This window comes from Amblyomma americanum, chromosome 1 (genome assembly GCF_052857255.1).
Source record: "Amblyomma americanum isolate KBUSLIRL-KWMA chromosome 1, ASM5285725v1, whole genome shotgun sequence".
NCBI classification, from domain to species: Eukaryota; Metazoa; Arthropoda; class Arachnida; order Ixodida; family Ixodidae; genus Amblyomma; species Amblyomma americanum.
Genome location: NC_135497.1, coordinates 457208466 through 457233286, shown reverse-complemented (window position 1 = coordinate 457233286; position 24821 = coordinate 457208466).

Genomic DNA, 24821 nt, shown 5'->3' with positions numbered 1-24821 from the left:
TTTTCCAACACGGAGTCTTTTTCGACACGGAGTCTTTTTCCGACACGGAGTCTTCTTCTGACATGGAGTCTTTTTCCGACGCGGAGTCCTTTTCCGACGCGGAGTCTTTATCCGACGCGGAGTCTTTTTTTGAATCGGTGTTTTTTCGACACTGAGTCTTTTTCAGGTACGGAGACTCTTCCGACAAGGAGTCTTTTCCGACACGGAGTCTTTTCCGACACGGAGTCTTTTCCGAAACGGAGTCTTTTTCCGACACGAGGTCTTGTTCCGAAGCAGAGTCTTTTTCCGACGCGGAGTCTTTTTTCGACGCGGAATCTTTTTTCGACACGGAGTTTTTTTCCGACACGGAGTTTTTTCCGACACTGTTTTCTGACACGGAGTCTTTTTCCGACACGGGGGTTTTTTCCCGACACAGGTTTTTTCTGTCACTGAGGTTTTTTCCGACACGGAGGTTTTTCCGACACGGAGGTTTTTTCCGCCACGGAGGTTTTTTTCGACACGGAGGGTTTTTCCGAGACCGAGGTTTTTTGCGACACGGAGGTTTTTTTTCGACACGGAGGTTTTTCCGACACGCAGGTTTTTTTCCGACACGGAGGTTTTTTTTCCGACACGGAGGTTTTTTCCGACACGGAGGTTTTTTCCGGCACGAAGTTTTTTTCCGACACGGAGTTTTTTCTGACACGGAGGTTTTCTCCGACACGGAAGTTTTTTTCCGCCACGGTTTTTTTCCGACACGGAGTTTTTTTCCAACACAGAGTCTTTTTCCAACGCGGAGTCTTTTTCCAGCACGAAGTCTATTTACAGCACGGAGTCTTTTTTCCAACACGGAGTCTTTTTCAACACGGAGTCTTTCCAGCACGGAGTCTTTTTCCAACACGGAGTCTTTTTCCAACACGGACTCTTTCCAACACGGAGTTTTTTTCCAACACGGAGTCTTTTTCCAACAAGGAGTCTTTTTCAACACGGAGTCTTTTTCCAGCACAGAGTCTTTTTCCAACACGGAGTCTTTTTCCAACACGGAGTCTTTTTTCGACACGGAGTCTCTTCCGACACGGAGTCTTTTCCGGCACGGAGTCTTCCGAAACGGAGTCTTTTCCCGACACGGAGTTTTTTCCGACATGAAGTTTTTTTCCGACAAGGAGTGTTTTTTCGACACGGAGTCTTTTTCCGACACGGAGTCTTTTTCAGGTACGGAGTCTCTTCCGACACGGAGTCTTTTCCGACACGGAGTCTTTTCCGACGCGGAGTCTTTTCCGAAACGGAGTCTTTTCCCGACACGGAGTTTTTTTCCGACACGGAATCTTTTTCTGACACGAGGTCTTTTTTCCGACGCGGAGTCATTTTCCGACGCGGAGTCTTTCCGACGCGGAGTCTTTTTGGACACGTAGTTTTTTCCGCCACGGAGTTTTTTTCCGACACGCAGGTTGTTTTCCGATACGGAGAGTTTTTCCGACACGAAGGTTTTTTCCGACACGGAGGTTTTTCCGACACGGAGGTTTTTCCGACACGGAGTTTTTTTTTCCCGAGACGGAGTTTTTTTCCGACACGGAGGTTTTTTCCGACACGGAGGTTTTTTCCGACACGCAGTTTTTTTCCGACACAGAGTTTTTTTCCGACACGGAGTTTTTTTCCAACACGGAGTCTTTTTCCAACACGGAGTCTTCCTCCAACACAGAGTCTTCTTCCAACACGGAGTCTTTTTCCAACACGGAGTCTTTTTCCAACACGGGGTCTTTCCAACACGGAGTCTTTTTCCAACACGGAGTCTTTTTCCAACACGGAGTCTTTTTCAACACGGAGTCTTTTTCCAGCTCGGAGTCTTTTTCCAACACGGAGTCTTTTTCCAACAAGGAGTCTTTCCAACACGGAAACTTATTTCAACACGGAGTCTTTTTCCAACACGGAGTCTTTTTCAACACGGAGTCTTTTTCCAGCACGGAGTCTTTCCAACACGGAGTCTTTTTCCAACACGGAGTCTTTTTCGACACGTAGTCTTTTTCCGACACGGGAGTTTTTTTCCGACACGGAGGTTTTTCCGACACGGAGGTTTTTCCGACACGCAGTTTTTTTTTCCGACACGGAGTTTTTTTCCGACACGGAGTTTTTTTCCAACACGGAGTCTTTCTCGAACACGGAGTCTTCTTCCAACACGGAGACTTTTTCCAACACTGAGTCTTTTTCCAACACGGGGTCTTTCCATCCCGGTGTCTTATTTCAACACAGAGTCTTTTTCCAACACGGAGTCTTTTTCAACACGGAGTCTTTTTCCAGCACGGAGTCTTTTTCCAACACGGAGTCTTTTTCCAACACGGAGTCTTTCCAACACGGAGTCTTTTTCCAACACGGAGTCTTTTTCCAACACGGAGTCTTTTTCAACACGGTGTCTTTTTCCAGCACGGAGTCTTTTTCCAACACGGAGTCTTTTTCGACACGGAGTCTTTTTCCGACACGGAGTTTTTTTCCGACACGGAGGTTTTTTCCGACACGGAGGTTTTTCCTACACGCAGTTTTTTTTCCGACACGGAGTTTTTTTCCGACACGGAGTTTTTTTCCAACACGGAGTCTTTCCAACACGGAGTCTTTTTCCAACACGGAGTCTTTCTCCAACATGGAGTCTTCTTCCAACACGGAGTCTTTTTCCAACACGGGGTCTTTCCATCACGGTGTCTTTTTTCAACACAGAGTCTTTTTCCAACACGGAGTCTTTTTCAACACGGAGTCTTTTTCCAGCACGGAGTCTTTTTCCAACACGGAGTCTTTTTCCAACACGCAGTCTTTCCAACACGGAGTCTTTTTCCAACACGGAGTCTTTTTTCAACACGGAGTCTTTTTCAACACGGTGTCTTTTTCCAGCACGGAGTCTTTTTCCAACACGGAGTGTTTTTCTAACACGGAGTCTTTTTCGACACGGAGTCTTTTTCCGACACGGAGTCTTTTTCTGACATGGAGTCTTTTTCCGACGCGGAGTCCTTTTCCGACGCGGAATCATTTTCCGACGCGGAGTCTTTCCGACGCGGAGTCTTTTTGGACACGTAGTTTTTCCGCCACGGAGTTTTTTTTACGACACGGAGTGTTTTTCCGACACGGAGGTTTTTTTCCAACACGGAGGTTTTTTTCCAACACGGAGGTTTTTTTCGGCACGGAGGTTTTTTCCGACACGGAGGTTTTTTTCCGACACGGAGGTTTTTTTCGACACGGAGTTTTTTTCCCGACACGGAGGTTTTTTTCCGACACGCAGGTTTTTTTCCGACACGGAGGTTTTTCCGAGACGGAGTTTGTTTTCCGATACGGAGAGTTTTTCCGACACGAAGGTTTTTTCCGACACGGAGGTTTTTCCGACACGAAGGTTTTTTCTGACACGGAGGTTTTTTCCGACGCGGAGTTTTTTTCCGACACGGAATTTTTTTCCGACACGGAGGTTTTTCCGACACGGAGGTTTTTCCGACACAGAGGTTTTTCCGACACGGAGTTTTTTTTTTCCTGAGACGGAGTTTTTTTTCGACACGGAGGTTTTTTCCGACACGAAGGTTTTTTCCGACACGCAGTTTTTTTCCGACAGAGTTTTTTTTCGACACGCAGTCTTTTTCAGGTACGGAGACTCTTCCGACAAGGAGTCTTTTCCGACACGGAGTCTTTTCCGACAAGGAGTCTTTTCCGAAACGGAGTCTTTTTCCGACACGAGGTCTTGTTCCGCAGAGGAGTCTTTTTCCGACGCGGAGTCTTTTCCGACACGGAGTCTTTCCCGAAACGGAGCCTTTACCCGACACGGTGTTTTTTTCCGACACGGAGTCTTTTTCCAACACGGAGTCTTTTTCCAACACGGAGTCTTTTTCGACACGGAGTCTTTTTCCGACACGGAGTTTTTTTCCGACACGGAGATTTTTCCGACACGGAGGTTTTTCCGACACGGAGTCTTTTTTTCCCGAGACGGAGTTTTTTTCCGACACGGGGGTTTTTTCCCGACACAGAGGTTTTTTCCGTCACTGAGGGTTTTTTCCGACACGGAGGTTTTTCCGACACGGAGGTTGTTCCGACACGGAGGTTTTTTCCGGCACGGAGGTTTTTTTCGACACGGAGGGTTTTTCCGAGACCGAGGTTTTTTGCGACACGGAGGTTTTTTTTCGACACGGAGGTTTTTCCGACACGCAGGTTTTTTTCCTACACGGAGGTTTTTTTCCAACACGGAGGTTTTTTCCGACACGGAGGTTTTTTCCGGCATGGAGTTTTTTTCCGACACGGAGTTTTTCTCCGACACGGAGGTTTTCTCCGACACGGAAGTTTTTTTCCGACACATAATTTTTTTTCCGACACGGTTTTTTTTCCGACACGGAGTTTTTTTCCAACACGGAGTCTTTTTCCAACGCGGAGTCTTTTTAAAGCACGAAGTCTATTTCCAGCACGGTGTCTTTTTCCAACACGGAGTCTTTTTCCAACACGTAGTCTTTTTCCAACACGGAGTCTTTTTCCTACTCGGAGTCTTTTTACAACAGTCTTTTTCCAACACGGAGTCTTTTTCCAACACGGAATCTTTTTCCAACACGGAGTCTTTTTCAACACGGAGTCTTTTCCCAGCACGGAGTCTTCTCCAACACGGAGTCTTTTTCCAACACGGAGTCTTTTTACAACACGGAGTCTTTTTCCAACACGGTGTCTTTTTCCAACACGGAGTCTTTTTCCAACACGGAGCCTTTTTCCGACACGGAGTATTTTTCTGGTACGGAGTCCCTTCCGACACGGAGTCTTTTCCGACACGGAGTCTTTTCCTAAACGGAGTCTTTTCCCGACACGGAACTTTTTTCCGACACGGAGTCTTTTTCCGACATGGAGTCTTTTTCCGACACGGAGTGTTTTTCCGACACGGAGTCTTTTTCCGACACGGAATCTTTTTCCGGTACGGAGTCTCTTCCAACACGGAGTCTTTTCTGACACGGAGTCTTTTCCGACACGGAGTCTTCTCCGAAACGGAGTCTTTTCCCGACACGGAGTTTGTTCCGACACGGAGTCTTTTTCCGACACGGAGTCTTTTTCCGACACGGAGGTTTTTTTCCGACAAGGAGCTTTTTTTCGACACGGAGGTTTTTTCCGACACGGAGGTTTTTTCCGACACGGTGGTTCTTTTCCGTGACGGAGGTTGTTTCCGACACGGAGGTTTTTTCCGACACGGTGGATTTTTTCCGGCACGGAGGTTTTTCCGACACGGAGGTTTTTTTCCGACACGGAGGTTTTTTCCGACACGGAGGTTTTTTCCGACACGGACGTTTTTTCCGACTCGGAGGTTTTTTCCGACACGGAGGTGTTTTCCGACACGGAGGTTTTTCCGACACGGAGTTTTTTTTTCCGACACGGAGTTTTTCTGGTACGGAGTCTTTTCCCGGCGTGGAGTCTTTTTCCGGCACGGAGTCTTTTTCTGACACGGAGTATTTTTCGACACGGAGTTTTTTTTCCGACACGGAGTCTTTTCCCAGCACGGAGTCTTTTCCCAGCAAGGAGACTTCCTAGCACGGAGTCTTTTCCCAGCACGGAGTCTTTTCCCAGCAGGGCGTCTTTCCCCAGCATGGAGTCTTTTTCCAACACGGAGTCTTTCCAACACGAAGTCTCTTCCAACACGGAGTCTCTTCCAACATGGAGTCTCTTCCAACACGGTGTCTCTTCCAACACGGAGTCTTTTCCGACACGGAGTCTTTTCCAAAACGGAGTCTTTTCCGATACGGAGTCTTTTCCGACACTTAGTTTTTTCCGACACGGAGTTTTTTCCTACACGGAGTCTTTTTCTGAAACAGAGTCCTTTTCCGACACGGAGTTTTTTCCCAGCACTGTCTTTTTCCAACACGAAGTCTTTTTCCAGCGCGGCGTCTTTTTCCGACACGGAGTCTTTTTCCGACACGGAGTCCTTTTCCGACACGGCGACTTTTTCCGACACCGAGTCTTTTTCCGACACGGAGTCTCTCCAAAGTTTCTCCACTTTGGAGTTCCTCTAACAGAGAGTTTCTTTAACAAAGAGGTTTCCCAACAAGGGAGTTTCTTCAACAGGGGGTATCTCCAACATAGAGTTTCTTCAACATTGAGTTTCTCCAGCAAGGAATTTCTCCAACAGCGAGTTCCTCCAACATGAATTTTCTCCAACACGGAGGTTCTCCAACATGGAGATTCTCCAGCAAAATAGAATTCCAGCAGGAAATTTCTCTAACAGGAAGTTTCTCCAACATGAAGGTTCTCCAACGAAGAAATTTCCAACAGGGAATTTCTCTTACAGATTTTCTCCAATTTGGATTTTCTTCAATATGGAGTTTCTGCGACATGTTTAACGATCAGGGAGTTTCTCCAAGATGAAGTTTTTCAAACAGGAAGTTTTCTAAACATGGACTTTCTATGACGAGTTTCTCCACCTAGGAGTTTCTCTGACAGGGCGTTTTTCAATAAGGGAGTTTCTCCAACATGGAGGTTCTCCAACATTGAGTTTCTCTAAAGAGTAATTTCTCTAACCGGAATTTCCTCCAACATAGAGTTTCTCTAACATGGAGGTTCTCCAATATGGAGGTTCTGCAACATGTAGTTTAACGAACAGGAAGTTTCGCCAACATCTAGTTTCTAAAACAGGGAGTTTCTCCAACAGTAAATTTCTGCAAATAACGGTTTCTCCAAAGGCAAGTTTCTCCAAAAGGGAGTTTCTCCAACATGTTTTTTCTGCAACATGGTGTTTCTCTAACATAAAATTCCTCCAACAGGAAGATTTCAACATGGAGTTTCTCCAACAGAGAGTTTCTCTAAAATGGAGTTTCTGCAACACGGAATTTCTCCAACATAGTTTTCCAACATGGGGTTTATCCAACAGGGCGTTTCTCTAACAGGCACTTTCTCCAAGATGGAGTTTTTCAAACAGGGAGTTTACTAAACATGAAATTTCTATGACGACAGGGAGTGTCTCCAAGAGGAACTTTATTAAACAGGGGGTTTTGATGACATAGTTTCTCTAACAGGGAATTTCTCCAGCAGAGGGTTTCTCCAACATGAAGTTTCCCGAACAGGGCATTACTACAACAGGAAGTTTCCGCAACATAGAGTTTCTCCAACAAAAAGTTTCTCCAACATGTAGTTTCTCTATCAGGGAGTTTCTCTAACAGTGTGTTTCTCCAACGTGGAATTTCTCCAACAGGGAATTTCTCAAACAAGGAGTTTACTAAACATGGAGTTTACACGGCAATGAGTTTCTCCACCTTGGAGTTTCTCTGGCAGGGCGTTTTTCAAACAGCGAGTTTCTCCAACATGGAGGTTCTCCAACATTGAGTTTCTCCAAACAGGAATTTATCTAACCGGAAGTTCCTCCAACAGAGATTCACTAACATGAAGTTTCTCCAACATGGAGGTTCTCCAACGAAGGTATCTCCAACAGGGAATTTCTCTAACAGAGAGTTTCTCCTATTTCGAGATTCTCCAACAAGGAGTTTCTGCAAAATGTAGTTTAACGAACAGGAAGTTTCGCCAACGTCGAGTTCCTAAATCAGAGAGTTTCTCCAACAGGAAAATTCTCCAAATAAGGGTTTCTCCATAGGGAGGTTTCTCCAACTTGTTTGTTTCTACAACATGGAATTTCTCTAACATAGAATTCCTCCAACAGGAAGTTTTTCATCAAGGAGTTTCTACAAGTGAGAGTTTCTCCAAAATGGAGTTTCTGCAACACGGGGTTTAACCAACATGAAGTTATCCAACATAGGGTGTATCCAACAGGGAGTTTTTCTAACTGGGAGTTTCTCGAGCAGTGAATTTCTCCAACAGGGATTATCTCCAACAGGTTGTTTCTCCAGCATGGAAATTTCTCCACCTGGGAGTTTATCTAACAGAGTTTCCCAAACATGGAGTTTCTCAAGCAAGTAATTTCTCCAACATGAAGTTTCTCCAACATTGAATTTCTCCAACATAGAGTTTCTCCAACATGAAGTTTTTCCAACATATATTTTCTCCAACAGGGAGTTTCTCCAACGTGGTGTTTCTCCAACAGGGAGATTCTGCAACATAGATTTTCTCCAGCAGAGAGTTTCTCCAACATAGAGTTTCTCCAAAATGAAGGTTCTACAACATGGAGGTTCTGCAACGAAGGTATTTCCAACAGAGAATTTCTCTAACAGAGTTTCTCCTTTTTCGAGATTCTTTAACATGGAGTTTCTGCACCATGTAGTTTAACGAGCAGGAAGTTTCGCCAAAGTCGAGTTTATGAAACGAAGTTTCTCCAAGAGGGAATTTCTCCAAATAAGGGTTACTTCGAAGGGAAGTTTCTCCAACATGTTTGTTTCTACAACATGGAGTTTCTCTAACATAGAATTTCTCCAACAAGAAGTTTTTCAACATGGAGTTTCTCCAACAGAGGGTTTATCCAAAATGGAGTTTCTGCAACCCGGGGCTTCTCCAACATGGAGTTTTCCACCATGGGGTTTATCCAACAGGGTGTTTCTCTAACAGGGAGTTTCTCTAAGATGGAGATTTTCAAACAGGGAGTTTACTAAACGTAGAGTTTCTATGACAACAGGGAGTTTCTCCAAGAGGGAGTTTCTTAAATAGGGGGTTTCGATGAGATGGAGTTTCTCTAACAGGGAGTTTCTCCAGCAGAGAGTTTCTCCAACATGAAGTTTCCCTAACAGGGCGTTTCTCCAACAGGTAGATTCTTAAACAGGGAGTTTCGATGACATGAAGTTTCTCTAACAGGGAGTATCTCAAACGGGGATGTTCACCAACAGGAATCTTCTCTAACAATGAATTTTCTCCAACAGGGAGTTTCTCCAACAAAGAGATTTCCAACAGGGAGTCTCTCCAACATGAAGTTTCTCCAACAAAGAGTTTTCTTAAACAGGAAGTTTGTATAACATGGAGTCTCTTCAACATAGAATTCCTTTAACATGGAGTTTCCCAACTGGGAAATTCTCGTACATAGAGTTTCTATAACAGGGAGTTTCTTCAAAAGAGAGTTTCTCTAATGTGTAGTTTCTCTCATGTAGAGTTTCTCCAAAATAGTTTCTCCAAGAGGAAGTTTCACCAACAGTTCCTAAAACACAGGGAGTTTCTCCAAAAGAAAGTTTGTCCAAAATGGAGATTCTCCAACACGGGTTTCTTCAAACAGGCGTTTCTACAACAGAGAATTTCTCAAACAGAGAGTTTTCTCCTACATAGAGTTTCTCCAACAGGCATTTTCTCCAACAGAGGGTTTCTCCAACATAGAGTTTTTTCAACATTGAATTTCTCCAGCAAGGATTTTCTCAAACAGTGAGTTCCTCCAACATAAATTTTCTCCAACACGGAGGTTCTCCAACATGGAGATTCTACAGCAAAATAGAATTCCAGCAGGGAATTTCTCTAACTTGAAGTTCCTCCAAGAGGGAGGTTTTCCAACATGTAGTTTACCAAGAGGGAGTTTCTCCAACAGGGAGTTTCTCCAACAATGAGGTTCTGCAATGAAGAAATTTCCAACAGGGAATTTCTCTAACAGAGATTTTCTCCTATTCGGAGTTTCTCCAACATGGAGTTTCTACAACATATAGTTTAACGAAGAGGGAGTTTCGCCAACATTGAGTTTCTGAAAGAGGGAGTTTCTCCAACAGGGAATTTCTTAAACAGATTATTTCTATGACATAGAGTCTCTCTATCAGAGTTTCTCTAACAGAGTTTCTCTATCACGGAGTTACTCAAACAGGCAGTTCCCCAACATAGTGTTTCTTCATATCCGGGTTTCTAAAACAGAGCTTCTCCAAAATGGACTTTCTGCAACACGGAGTTTCTCCAACAGAGGAGTTTCTGATAACAATTAGTTTCTCCAACAGGGAATTGCTCCGACAGGGAGTGTCTCCAACAGGTTGTTTCTCCAACATGGAATTTTCTCCGAGAAGGAGTTTCTCTAACAGAGATATTCTCGAACATGAAGTTTCTCCTGCATGGAGATTCTCCAACATGTAGTTTCTCCAACATCGATTACTCCAACAGGTAGTTTCTCCAACATGAAGTTTCTGCACAGATTTTCTACAGCAGAGACTTTTTCCAACATGGAGTTTCTCAAACAGTGTGTTTCTCTAACATAGAGTTTCGCCACATGGAATTTTCTCCAACAGGAGTTTCTCAAATAGGATGTTTCTCCAACATGCAGTTTCTCCAACAAAGTTTCTCTAACAGAGAGTTTTTCCAAAGAGTTTCTTAAACACGGAGTTTCGATGACGTTCAGTTTTTCTAACAAGGAGTTTCTCCAGCAGAGAGTTTCTCCAACATGGAGTTTCCCCAACAGGGCGTTTCTACGACAGAGAGTTTCCGCAACAGAGTTTCTCCAACAGGGAGTTTTTCCAACAGGGTGTTTCTCCAACATTGAGTTTCTCTAACAAGGAGTTTCTCCAACAAAACGTTTCTCCAACATGGAGTTTCTCTATCAGGAAGTTTCTCCAACAGGGGAGCTTCTCCAACGTGGAATTTCTCCAACCGGGAGTTTCTCGAACAGGTAGTTTCTCCAAGATGGAGTTTTTCAAACAGGGAGTTTACTAAACATGGAGTTTCTATGACAACGAGTTTCTCCACCTTGAAGTTTCTCTGACGGCGTTTTTCAAACAGGGAGTTTCTCCAACATTGAGGTTCTCCAGCATTGAGTTTCCTCCAAAGCGGAATTTATCTAACCGGAAGTTCCTTAAACAGAGTTTCTCTAACATGGAGGTTCTACAACATGGAGGTTCTCAAACAAATGTATTTCCAACAGGGAATTTCTCTAGCAGAGAATTTCTCCTATTTCGAGAGTCTCTAACATGGAGTTTCTGCAACATATAATTTAACGAAAAGGAAGTTTCGCCAACGTCAAGTTTCTAAAACAAGGAGTTCCTCCAACAGGAATTTTCTGCAAATAAGGGTTTCTCCAAAGGAAAGTTTCTCCAAAAGGGAGTTTCTCCAACATGTTTATTTTCTACAACATGGAGTTTCTCAAATATAGAATTTCTCCAACAGGAAGTTTTTCAGCAAGTTGTCTCTCCAAAATGGAGTTGCTGCAACACTGGTTTCCCCAACATTGAGTTTTCAAAAATGGGGTTTTCCAACAGGGAGTTTCTCTAAGAGGAAGTTTCTCTAGCAGTGAATTTCTCCACAGGGACAATCTCCAACAGAGAGTTTCTCCAACATGGAGGTTCTCCAACATGAAGTTTCTCCATCATGGAGCTTCTCGAACGGGGAGTTTCTCCAGCATGGAGTTTCTCCAGCATTGTGTATCTGCAACATGGATTTTCTCCAGCAGGGAGTTTCTCCAACATAGAATTTCTCCAACATTGAGATTCTCCAAAGTAGACTTTCTCCAACATGGAGATTCTCCAACATGAACTTTCTCTAACGAAGAATTTTCTCCAACAGGGAGTTTCTCCAACATTAAGTTTCTCTTAGAAAGAGATTTCCAACAGGACATTTCTCTAACAGGTAGTTTCTCTTATATGGAATTTCTCCAACATGTAGTTTAATCAACCCTGAGTTTCTTCAACATAATTTTCTCCAAAAAATATAATTCCAGCAGGGAATTTCTCTAACATGAAGTTCCTCCAAAATGGAGATTTTCCAACATGTAGTTTACCAAAAGGGAGTTTCTCCAACAGGGAGTTTCTCCAACATGAAGGTTCTCCAACGATGGAATTTCCAAAAGAAATTTCTCTAACAGAGATTTTCTCCTATTTGGATTTTCTCCAGCATGGAGTTTCTGCAACATGTAGTTTAACGAACAGGGAGTTTATCCAAGATGAAGTTTCTCAAACCGAAATTTCCTCCAACATAGAGTTTCTCTAACATGGAGGTTCTCAAACATAGAGGTTCTCCAACGAAGGTATTTCCAACAGGGAATTTCTCTAACAGAGTTTCTCCTATTTCGAGATTCTCCAACATGAAGTTTCTGCAACATGTAGTTTAACGAACAGGAAGTTTCGCCAACGTCGAGTTTCTAAAACAGGAAGTTTCTTCAACAGGGAGTTTTTCCAAAATATAATTTCTCCAACATGGAGTTTCCACAACAGGAAGTTTCTTCAACATGTAGTTTTTCCAGCATCGAGTTTTTCTAACGTAGAGTTTCTAAAACAGGGAGTTTCTCTAACAGGTAGATTATTAAACTGGAAGTTTCGATGACATGAAGTTTCTCCAACATGGAGTATCTCCAACGGGGATGTTCACCAAACATGACGCTTCTCTAACAGTGATTTTTCTCCAACAGGGAGTTTCTCCTAAAAGAGATTTCCAACAGGGAGTTTCCCCAACATGAAATTTTTTCAACAAAGTTTCTTAAACAGGGAGTTTGTATGACATGGAGTCGCTTCAACATCAAGTTCATCTAACAGGGAGTTTCCCAACAGGGAATTTCTCGCACATAATTTTTATAACAGGGAGTTTCTCCAAAAGAGAGTTTCTCCAAAATGGAGTTTCTCTAACACGGGGTTTTTCAAACAGGGCGTTTCTACAACACAAAATTTCTCAAACAGAGTGTTTCTCCTACATAGAGTTTCTCCAACAGAGAGTTTCTCCGACAGGGACTCTCTCCTACATGGTGTTTCTCCAACAGGGAGTTTCTCCAAAATGAATCGTCTCTAACAAGGAATATTCTCCAACATGGAGTAACTCTAACATGAAGTTTCTCCAACAGGGACTTTCTCGAACAGGGAGTTCCTCCAACATGGATGTTCACCAACATGAAGCTTCTCAAACAAGGAAATTTTCTCCAACAAAAGTTTCTTCAACATTGAGTTTCTCCAACAAGGAATTTCTCCAACAGGAAGCTCCTCCAACATACAGGTTCTCCAACATTGCGATGCTCCAAAAAGAGATTTCCATCGGGGAATTTCTCTAAATGGGGTTTCTACAACATGGAGTTTTTGCAATATGTAGTTTACCAAAAGGCGCTTTCTCCAACAGGAAGTTTCTCTAACAGAGATTTTCTCCTATTTGGAGTTTCTCCAACATAGAATTTCTGCAACATGTAGTTTATCGAACAGGGAGTTTCGCCAACATTGAGTTTCTAAAACAGGGAGTTTCTCCAGTAGGGTATTTCTTAAACTGTGTGTTTCTATGACATGGAGATTCTCCAAAATATAATTTCTCTAAAAGAGTTTTTCTATCAGAGATTGTCAAACAGGGAGTTTCTCCAACATACAGTTTCTCTAAATAAGGGTTTCTCCAACAGAGAGTTTCTTCAAAATGGAGCTTCTGCAACACGGAGTTTCTGCAACACGGAGTTTCTCCAACAGGGAGTTTCTCTAACAGGGATTTCTCCAGCAGGGAATTGTTTTAACAGGGAGTATCGCCAACAGGTTGTTTCTCCAACATGGAATTTTCTCCTACAGGGAGTTTCTCTAACAGAGAGCTTCTCCAACATGGAGTTCTCAAACAAGTAATTTCTCCAACATAAAGTTGCTCCAACAGGGAGTTTATGCAACATAGATTTTCTCCAGCAGAGAGCTTCTCCAACAGTTTCTCCAACATGAAGTTTCTCAAACAGGTAATTTCTCCATCATAGAGTTTCTCCAACACGGAACTTAATCCAACAGGAGTTCCTCAAACACAGACTTTCTCCAAAATGGAGTGTCTCCAACATTGAGATTCTCTAACAGGAAATTTCTCCAACATGGAGTTTCTCCATCATGGAATGTCTTGAACAGGGAGTTTCTCCAGCATGAAGTTTCTCAAACATTGCGTTTCTGCAATATGGATTTTCTCCAGCAGGGAGGTTGTCCAAGAGGGAGTTTCTCTAACATGGAATTTCTCCAAAATAGAGATTCTCCAAAGGAGAGTTTCTCCAGCATGGAGGTTCTCCAACATGAAGTTTCTCCAACAAAGAATTTTCTCCAACAAAGTTTCTCCAAATTGGAGTTTCTCTAAAAAAGAGATTTCCTACAGGGCATTTCTCTAACAGGTAGTTTCTCTTATATGGAGTTTCTGTAACATCATGTTTAATCAACCGCGAGATTCTTCACATGGAATTTCTCCAACAGAGAGTTTCTCCAACAGGAAGTTTCTTAAAGAGGGAATTTTTATGATGTAGAGTTTCTCTAAGTTGGAGTATCTTAAACATTGAGGTTCTCCAAAATGTAGTTCCTACAACATGAAGTTTCTCTAACTTAAAATTTCTCCAACAGAAAGTTTCTCCAAAATGGAGCTTGTCCAACACGGAATTTCTCCTACAGTGAGTTTCTCCAACATAGAGTTTTCGCAAAAGAGAGTTTCGCCAACATGGAGTCTCTTCAATGTGGAGTTTCTCAACAGGAACGTTCTCCAACAGATAGTTTCTCCAGCAGAGAGTTTGCTCAGCATGGCGTTTCTGCAACATGTATTTTCTCAACAGAGAGTTCCTGCAACGGGGAGTTTCTACAACATAGTTTTTCGTACAGGGAGTTTCACCAACATGGAGTTTCTTCAATATAGAGTTCCTCAACAGAGACATTCTGCAACAGGGATTTTCTCCAAAAGAGAGTTTCTTCAAACTGGAGTTTCTCCAACACGGAGTTTCTCCAACAGGATGTTTCTCCAACAGGGAGTTTCTCCAACATGTAGTTTTTCGAACATAGAGTGTTTCTAACATAGAGTTTCTAAAACAAGGAGTTTCTCTAACAGGGAGTTCCTTAAACGGGGAGTTTCTATGACATGAAGTTTCTCTAACAGGGAGTGTCTCCCACTGGGATGTTCACCAACATGACGCTTCTCTAACAATGAAGTTTCTCCAACAGCGAGTTTCTCCAACAAAGAGATTTCCAACAGGGGGTTTTTCCATCATGAAATTTCTCCAACAGGGAGCTTCCTAAACAGGGAGTTTGTATGACATGGAGTTTCTTCAGCATGGAGTTTCTCTAAAAGGGAGTTCCCCAACAGGGAATTTCTCACACATAGTGATTCTACAACAGGGAGTTTCTCCAACAGGAAATTTTTCTTACGTGGAGTTTCTCCAATATAGTTTCTCCAAAATAGAGTTTCTCCAAAACGGAGTTTCACCAACAGTTTCTAGAAAACAGGGAGTTTCTCCAAAAGAGAGTTTCTCCAACATGGAGTTTCTCCAACATAGGGTTTTTCCAACAGGGCGTTTCTACAACAGGTAGTTTCTCAAACAGGGAGTTTTTCCTACAAAGAGTTTCTCCAACACAGAGTTTCTCCGACAGGGACGTTCTCCAACATGGAGTTTCTACAACAAAGAGTTTCTCCAAAATGAAGCATCTAACAAGAAATTTTCTCAACATGGAGTTGCTCCAACATAAAGTTTCTCCAACTGGGACTTTCTCAACAGGGAGTTTCTCCAACATGGATGTTCACCAACATGAAATTTCTCAAACAAGGAAATTTTCTCCTAAAGGGAGTGTGGAGTTCGCTGACCGTTTGAACTAAGACTGAGAAAGGCCGCGCCAGTGTCGGCGCCGCGTACCGCATCAAAGGGAGCCGTCTGGTCCCTACTTCCTCCGTCTTGCAGCGGACGTCCTTGTTTACCCGCGCCGCCTCGGGCATAATCCGCCTTGAAAAAGCCTAACCAGATACAGCTGTCGACATGTGTGCGTCGTCAATGGGTGACGAGACTTCGGCGATGCGGGAGAGATACAGCTGGGTGGGGACCGAGTGCTGGGTGACCAGGAAACGGATTATTGCCTTAAAGACTGTGTTCTCTTTGTTGCTGTCAACAACCTGAGTCATCGCCTCGTCGGCACATGTTTCTAGCATCTGTGGTGCCGTGGGTGGCGTGGGGAACGGAAGTAGCATTTGTGTTGTTTGTGTGGTTATTTGAAACCTCCTTCCCAAATGTTTTAATCAGAACTTTTTCCCCAATCTCTGATCAGTGGGCGGACCTTATTTTCCTTTCCCTAACCACTGATTGGCGAGATGGGTCGTTTGTTATCTTATTGGTTGCTGTCCCGCTAAGGGCGGAGTCAGAGGCTTTAAAACCAAGCGCTCTGGGTTGAGCGGGGGCTGAATTCGTCTGATCCACGATGTAGTCATGTAATTAGTTTTCTCCTTGCTTTGTTTCTTCTCGTTTTTTTACCTATGTTGTAAATAAATAGTTAACCTTCTCCTTTCCTTGAGTAATGTGAATTTTTGCGAGTAGAACCACCGGGTCATCAAGAAACCCCGATTTCATCATCAAGTAGTTTCCTCTCATCGCCACCGGAAGGGGAACTCAACTGGCGCAGTCGACACACGATAGCAACTTCTTTCTACTCAAGGCATTGGACGGAAGGTGAGAACAAGTCGGTGGACAAGCTGTTTGTCCTAAAGGAGAAAACGTGAAGCTGCGTCGAAAGACGACGTCGAGAGCTTCAGGTCACGGGTCGAGTTTGAGAGGACGTCGGAGGCTCAAGTCAGCGAGGAGCTGAAGGAGCCGGGCAACGACAAGCCATCGGGGGTCGAGTCAGCGAGCAGCTGAAAAAAACCCAGCGTCCACATCGAAAAGTTTGAGAACCAAGCGACCAAGTCAAGCGAGGTCCGAGGCAGTGAGCTGCTGAGGGACCAGGATCAACTCGTGGGCGTCTATACCTTCCCGGGAGCACGCTGTCATCACGCTGAGATTGACAGCGCTGCGGTCGTCGGAGCATCGAAAGAGGTAGGACACCTGTTTGCTTTCTCCGAAACTGCCATGTCTGTGTAGTAGTCGTTCGCTATAGGGTAGCGCTATAATGACTGATGCAGAGATGGATGCTGCAGGGGGGATTGGTCTAGAGCCTGTTGAGCATATCGTGTCATCAAAGTCGGTGCTAACGACAGAGCGGGCACTGGGAAATATGACGCAAGCTTTGCTAACGGAAAAAAAGCAGAAGGTTCAAATGTTCGAAATTGAAAAATTGAAGCTCCAAATTGAACTGGAAAAAAATGAAATTGACGCAAAGGAAACTTCCACCGCAACTGGATGCGCAGCATGGGCAGCGGTCAGGTCCAAAGTTGGGCGAGTACGCAAAAGAACTGAGAGCGGTGCCGGCTCCTATGCAAGAAAAGGACCCATTAGTGCCCGCATGGTTCAGAATTGTAGACACAATGATAGAGACCCTTAAGATTCCTAAAGAAAGTTGCGGGGCAATCCTATTGCCATTTCTGACTGAGAAAATGAGGGCATTAGTAGCTAGCGAGTCCAACGGAACGGTAATGCCATACGAGGAGCTTAAGGAAAGGGTTCTAAAAGAGCTCAAAATGACTCCGAATGAGTACAAACGGTTGTTCATGGCGGTACGTAAGAAGCAAGGTGACTCGTGGCATCAGGTAGCGGCCAAGCTCGAGACAATGTTCATGTACTATGTGAATAGCCGAAAGGTTGAAAGTCTGGAGGATTTGAAAGACTTAATGATAGCAGATCGTTTCAAACAAGTGCTGCCAGACGAAGTGAGGACATATGTCATGCAAAATGAGAACCGGAACTGGCTTACGGCCGATGAGATTGCCAGATTAGTGAAAACATTCGAGGAAAGTCGACGGGTAGGCAAACCGAGGGAGCGGTTCGAAGGTGTTAAACCACCACATCAAGGTGGGGAGAAACGGTAAAAACAGACGCCAATTCTAAGCCCTAACTCCGGAGGTAAAAATCGACACGCAGGGGCGAAGTGGTTTCGCTGCAAGAAATATGGGCACATCTCTATTCACTGCCTAAGTGCACAGCAAAGACAGGACGAAACAGAGTCTAAGAAGGACGCGAGCAAGCTAGTAGCACGAGCTCAAATGTTGGTATCTGATAAGCTAGAATCCGAACTGGAAAGGACGGCTAAACTTGAGCAATTGAGCAAATCTCACTCTCTTACCAGGGTAAGGTTACAAGTCGGAGATAACCAGGCAGAAGCTTGTGTAGATTCAGGGGCGGCGATTACAGTGTTAAGGGCAGAGACGGTGCCTCTATCGTGTCAAAATGACTGTTCCGGTAAAATAAAAGTGAGGGGTGCTTTTGGACAGATCGTGGAGGCAGACTTAATATATGTGCCTATCTCTTTAGTACCGGAACGAGAAACAGTCAATCAGCAGTTGCCAATTCTATGTGCAGTCACCGCAGAACTAGCCGAAGGTGTAGGTGCGTTGCTCACACCCGAAACGCATGCAATGCTACAAGGGATGGAAAAGCAGCAGGTGGCAGTGGCTGAAGAGAGAGCTGTTCTTGAACGAGAGGTAAACACGGCACATGGATTGGAAGAGGACAAAACAGAGATTGCACTCGAGTTCGAGGAAAACGAGAATGCGGAGCCAATAGTTGTGCCAGCTTTTGCAGTAGGTCAGGAAGAAGTAGTGGCAGAAACTACGTCGACGGTTCGAGACTTCAAGCTGGAGCAGCGAGACGATCTATCGCTGAGAGAAGCGTGGAGACAGGCAAGAGATGGTAGTCATGGGATGGTAGTGCAGGGGGAGATGATTTTCCATGAAGACAAGATTGACGGAAGGTTATACAAACAGCTAGTGCTGCCAGAACCGCGAAGACGTGAAGTGCTCGAACTGGCGCACGACAGACCAAGTGGAGGGCATTTTTCAGAAAAGAAAACCAAGCAGAGGCTTAGAAGTGCGTTCTTTTGGCCAACGATGGTAATTGACGTGAAGGAGCACTGCCGCAGCTGTCATACGTGCCAAGTGTTTTCACGTACGACTGTTCGAGATCGAGTGCCGATAACACCGCTAACTAGACCAGAAACACCTTTTCAGGTAGTGTTCCTCGATTGTATAGGACCACTTGAGCCCGGGTCAGCACGGGGACACCGCTATGCGCTGAGCGTCGTTGATTTGTGTACGAGATGGGCAGAAGTGATACCACTCAAAAATCTGACAGCCAAGGCTACATGCCAGGCATTAATAGAGGTTTTCACTAGGTATGGGACTCCTGAACTTATTTTTTGTGACCAAGGAACCAACTTTGTGTCCAAATTAACTCAAGAATTCATGCAGAGGCCGGGGGTGCAGATGCGGTTTTCCACTCCGGAACACCCTCAGAGTAACGGGATTGTGGAAAGGTGGAACGGAACGTTTAAGGCTATGCTTTGACATGTCGTACATGATCATCAGAGATAATGGAACCGGCACATTCCATGCATGCTTTGGGCATACAGGGAGGTACCGCATGACGTAACGGGTAAATCACCATTTGAACTAATGTTCGGGCGGGCGCCACATGGACCACTCAATATCCTCCACAAAACGTGGACTGGTGAGTGGACTCCGCCGACGGGACTGAATAAACCAGCCGCTCAATATCTGCTCGAGCTGAGGGAACGGATGAATGACGCCGCGAAAAGGGTTGACGAAAAGGCAGAGGCCATGCAGAGGTCGTATGCAGCCAAATACAACCTTAGGGCCAGACCAAAAGAGTTCAGAGAAGGGGATAAAGTCATCATACTAGAAAGCGGCCAGGTGGGTAAACTACAGCCGAAGTGGCGCGGATCAGCTGTTATAAGGGAAAGGAAGAGAGATAACAGTTATATTCTTGACACTGACGAGGGAAACAGATGGGTGCATGCAAACAGGCTGCGACCCTACGTAGCATGAACCCAGAATGTAGGAGTTGTCTTCGACTCGGACAGCGAGTTTGGTGAGGTGTGTGAGACTCCACATCGAGGAATGGGGAACCAATCCCTAAAGTTCGAGATTTCAGATAAAGCGTTGACGCAGCAACAAAGACTTGAGCTTTGTGAAGTCATAACGGGGGCATCTGAAGTTTTTTCCGAGCGCCCAGTACGATGCAAAGTGGGCTGCTACAAAATAACGCTGCTTCCCAACACCAAGCAAGAAAGTTCACACCTGTATAAGGTACCTTTCGCATTCAGAAAGGAGATAGAGCGTCAGGTAGCCCAACTACTAGAATGGGACTTCGTCTATCCAGTTGACAGCTCGTACGCACATCCAATTGTATGCGTAGCCAAAAAGTTTGGGTCAGTAAGGATGTGTATTGATTTCCGAAAATTGAATGCAGTTACTGAATCAGACAGCTTCCCTATGGCTAATATGACTCAGATGCTCTACGAAGTGGCAAGTGCCAGCTACATATCGGTATTGGACATGACTCGCGGATACTGGCAGATCGCCTTAGACGAACAGTCGCAGTGTCTTACCGCGTTTGCAACACCTCAAGGACTCTATGCATGGAAGGTAATGCCGTACGGGTTGCGAAACTCGGCAGCAACTTTTCAGAGGATTAAGAACGAAATCCTACAAGAACATTCCTCCTATGCAATGGCATACATTGACGACATCGCCATCTTTTCGGCAACCTGGGAGGAGCACATCAAACACCTACAGGCAGTACTTGAGACTCTGAGAGAAGTAGGCTTAACGGCAAACGCTGCGAAATGCAAGTTTACGCAGAGAACGGTAAAATACCTAAGCCATGTAGTAGGATCAGGCAAGCATGCTACGACCCAGAGAGAGTAAGCGCGATCACAAAACTGAGAGCACCCAAAACAAAGAAGGAGCTGCGTAGCGTATTGGGCCTCTTTAACTACTACCGAGAATATGTACCGGAGTATTCAAAGGCAGTTCGCCCATTGACGGACCTCACCAACAGGCGGGTCCCGAATGTCATTCCCTGGAATGAGAAGGCCGAGGAAGCGTTTGGTGAGGTGAAAAGGGTACTGGCGTTGTTGCCGGAGCTGGTCGCACCTGATCAAAACCAGGAGTTCCTTCTCACAACAGATGCCGCGGAGGTGGCGATAGGAGCATGTCTGTCGCAGTCTGTTGAAGGTGAACCGAAGCCGATTGCATTTCTGAGCAAGAAATTGACCCCTGCTCAGACCAAATGGTCGGCAATCGAAAGAGAAGCTTTTGCAGTCGTGTGGGCACTGGGGAAACTGGATACTTGGTTATTTGGGGTTAAAGTGAAGGTCGCAACAGACCACAACCCGCTCACGTACCTGACCCGTTCAGCGCCCACTAGTGCGCGATTGATGCGTTGGTCGCTTGCATTACAAAAGTACGACCTAGAGGGCGTGCATATTAAAGGGTCACTAAACAAGTGCGCTGATGCGCTCTCTCGTCTAGAATGCCAGGAACAATGACATTAGGATAATTCTTTGATGTGTGTTTGCGTCAGTTTCCTCTGCTATAGCCGCAAACGAGTGATTAAATAGTAGGTGTAATTTTTTATGGGTAACTAGTTAGCTTACTTCGGTTGTCACGGGGAAAGTGAAGGCTAGTTTGGCAGTTAGCCTTCAGAGAACGGACCTGGCAAGTTCTGGAATGTGCAGACTGGTGTTCTACCCCTGTGTGCGGATTGAATTAACCACAATATGCGTGTGTGTGTGCACGGTTGTGTGATTTTTTTGTGTTCCGGCAAATTGTGACTGAACTTTTATGTCACACTGACAGCAAGTGTCCGCGCTACATTCTTGGTTGGGAGGTGAGAAGTTCGCTGACCGTTCTTCGAACGAAGACTGAGAAAGGCCGCGCCAGTGTCGGCGCCGCGTGCCGCATCAAAAGGAGCCGTCTGGTCCCTACTTCCTCCGTCTTGAAGCGGACGTCCTTGTTTACCCGCGCCGCCTCGGGCATAATCCGCCTTGACAAAGCCTAACCAGATACAGCTGTCGACATGTGTGCGTCGTCAAGCGGTGACGAGACTTCGGCGATGCGGGAGAGATACAGCTGGGTGGGGACCGAATGCTGGGTGACCACGAAACGGATTATTCCCTTAACGACTGTGTTCTCTTTGTTGCTGTCAACAACCTGAGTCATCGCCTCGTCGGCACATGTTTCTAGCATCTGTGGTGCCGTGGGTGGCGTGGGGAACGGAAGTCGCATTTGTGTTGTTTGTGTGGTTATTTGAAACCTCCTTCCCAAATCTTTTAATCAGAACTTTTTCCCCCAATCTCTGATCAGTGGGCGGACCTTATTTTCCTTTCCCTAACCACTGATTTGCGAGATGGGTCCTTTGTTATCTTATTGGTTGCTGTCCCCGCTAAGGGCGGAGACAGAGGGTTTAAAACCAAGCGCTCTGGGTTGAGCGGGGGCTGAATTCGTCTGATCGACAATTTAGTCATGTAAATAGTTTTCGCCTTGCTTTGTTTCTTCTCATTTTTTACCTATGTTGTAAATAAATAGTTAACCTTCTCCTTTCCTTGAGTAATGTGAATATTTGCGAGTAGAACCACCGGGTCATCAAGAAACCCCGATTTCATCATCAAGTAGCTTCCTCTCATCGCCACCGGAAGGGGAAACTCAACTGGGAGTTTCTCCAACATGAAGTATGGAGTTTTCCAACTAGGACTTTCTCCAACAGAGAGTTTCTCCAAAATGGGGCTGGTCCAAGACGAAATTTCTCCTACAGTGAGTTTCTCCAACATGGAGTTTTCGCAAAAGAGACTTTCGCCAACATGGAATTTCTTCCATGTGGAGTTTCTCAACAGGAACGTTCTCCAACAGACAGTTTCTCCAGCAGAGAGTTTGCTCAGCACTGAGTTTCAGCAACATGAATTTTCTCCAACAGAGTTCCTGCAACGGGGAGTTTCTGCAACATAGAGGTTTTCGTACAGGGAGCTTCACCAACATGGAGTTTCTTCAATATAGAGTTCCTCAACAGAGACATTCTTCAACAGGGATTTTCTCCAAAAGAGAGTTTCTTCAAACTGCAGTTTCTCCAACACGGAGTTTCTCCAACAGGATGTTTCTCCAACAGGCAGTTTATCCAACATGTAGTTTTTCCAACATAGTTTTTCTAACGTAGAGTTTCTAAAACAGGGAGTTTCTCCAACAGGGAGTTCCTTAAACACGGAGTTTCTATGACATGAAGTTTCTCTAACAGGGAGTATCTCCCATGGAGATGTTCACCAACTTGAAGCTACACTAACAATGATGTTTCTCAAACAGGGAGTTTCTCCAACAAAGAGATTTCCAACAGAGAGTTTCTCCAACATGAAATTTCTCCAACAGGGAGCTTCTTAAACAGGGAGTTTTGATGACATGGAGTCTCTTCAGCATGGAGTTTCTCTAAAAGGGAGTTCCCAATAGGAAATTTCTCATACATAGTGAGTCTACAACAGGGAGTTTCTCCAACAGGAAGTTTCTCTTACGTCGAGTTTCTCCAATATAGTTTCTCCACAATAGAGTTTCTCCAACATGGTTTCACCAACAGATTCTAGAAAACAGGGAGTTCCTCTAAAAGAGAGTTTCTCCAACATGAGGTTTTTCCAACAGGGCGTTTCTACAACAGGGAGTTTCTCCGACAGGGACGTTCTCCAACATGGATTTTCTACAACAAAGAGTTTCTCCAAAATGAAGCGTCTCTAACAAGGACTTTTCTCCAACATAGAGAAATCCAACATGAAGTTTCTCCAACAGGGACTTTCTCATACAGGGAATTTCTCCAACATTGATGTTCACCAACATGAAATTTCTCAAACAAGGAAGTTTTCTCTAACAGGGACTTTCTCCATCATAATGTTCCTCGAGCAGGGAGTTTCTCCAACAGGGTATTTTTTATACAGAGTTTCTAAGACATGAACTTACTCCAACATGACGTTTCTGTAACAGGGAATTTCTCCAACAGGGAGTTTCTCCAGCAAATAGATTTCCAACAGGGAGTTTCTGCAACATGAAATTTCTCCAACAGAGAGTTTCTTAAACAGATAGTTTCTAAGACATCGAGTTTCTTCAACTTGGAGTTTCTCTATCAGGGAATTTCTCCAATATGCAGTTTCTCGTACCTAGAGTTTCAACAAAACGGGGTTTCTCCAACAGGGAGTTTTTCTAACGTGGAGTTTCTCCAACATAGTTTCGCCGAAACAGTTTCTCCAGCATGGAGTTTGTCCAACTTGGTGTTTTTCCAACAGGGAGTTTCTCTAGCAGGGAGTTTCTACAGCAGAGAGTTTCTCCAACATGGAGTTTCCCCAACAGGGCATTTCTACAACATTGAGTTTCTCCAACAGGGGGTTTCTCCTACATAGAATTTCTCCAACAGGGAATTTCTCTGACAGGGGCTTTCTCCAACATGGAGTTTCCCCAACAGGGAGTTTCTCCAACATGGAGCTTCTCTAACATAAAATTTGCTCTGACAGGGAGTTTCTCCAACATGGAGATTCTCCAACATGAAGATTCTTCAACTGGGAGTTTCTCAAACATAGTTTCTCCAACATGGATGTTCACCAACATGAAGCGTGTCTAACAAGAAATTTTCTGCAACACGGAGTTTCTCTAACATAGAGTTTCTCCAACAGGGAGTTTCTGCAACATGGATTTTCTCCAGCAGGGAGTTTCTCCAACTTGGAGTTTTCCAACATAGAGTTTCTCCAACAGAGAGTTTCTCTGACATAGAGTTTCTCCAAAGAAAGTATCTCCAAAGTGGAGTTTCTCCAACAGGGAGTTTCTTCAACAAGGAGCTTCTCCAGAAGGGAGTTTGTCTAACCTGGAATTTCTCCAACAGTGTTTCTCAAAAGGGAGTATCTCTAACATGGAGTTTCTTCAATATGAAGTTTCTAAAACAAGAAGTTTCTCTTAGACAGAGTTTCTTTAACAGGAATTTTCTCCAGCGTAGAATTTCTATTTTAGGGGTGGAGTTACAATAAAAGTTACTCCTATAGAACTCGCGTCCGGGAAACTTTTGTCCCTAGTAGTACATATACGTCGTATTAGGACAAACTGGGACGAATTTGTTTCTGTTGTTGAAAACATGATTCATGCTCTTGTCTTGACCGAAAGCAATTTACCTAAAGTTTTCAGCTGGTTTCTGAGGTCACATTACGCAACTTCAATTGCTACTCGTTTACTCATCAACCTGGCAGAGGTGGAGGCATTTATTTGTTTCTTCGAAATACTTTGGTTGTTGCCTCATTAAACATTACATTTTCTGCTCCTGAGAGTGCGCTTAGCGAAAACTGATACGTTAGGAATATATAGCGGGATATTTATAATATATTGTATAGATA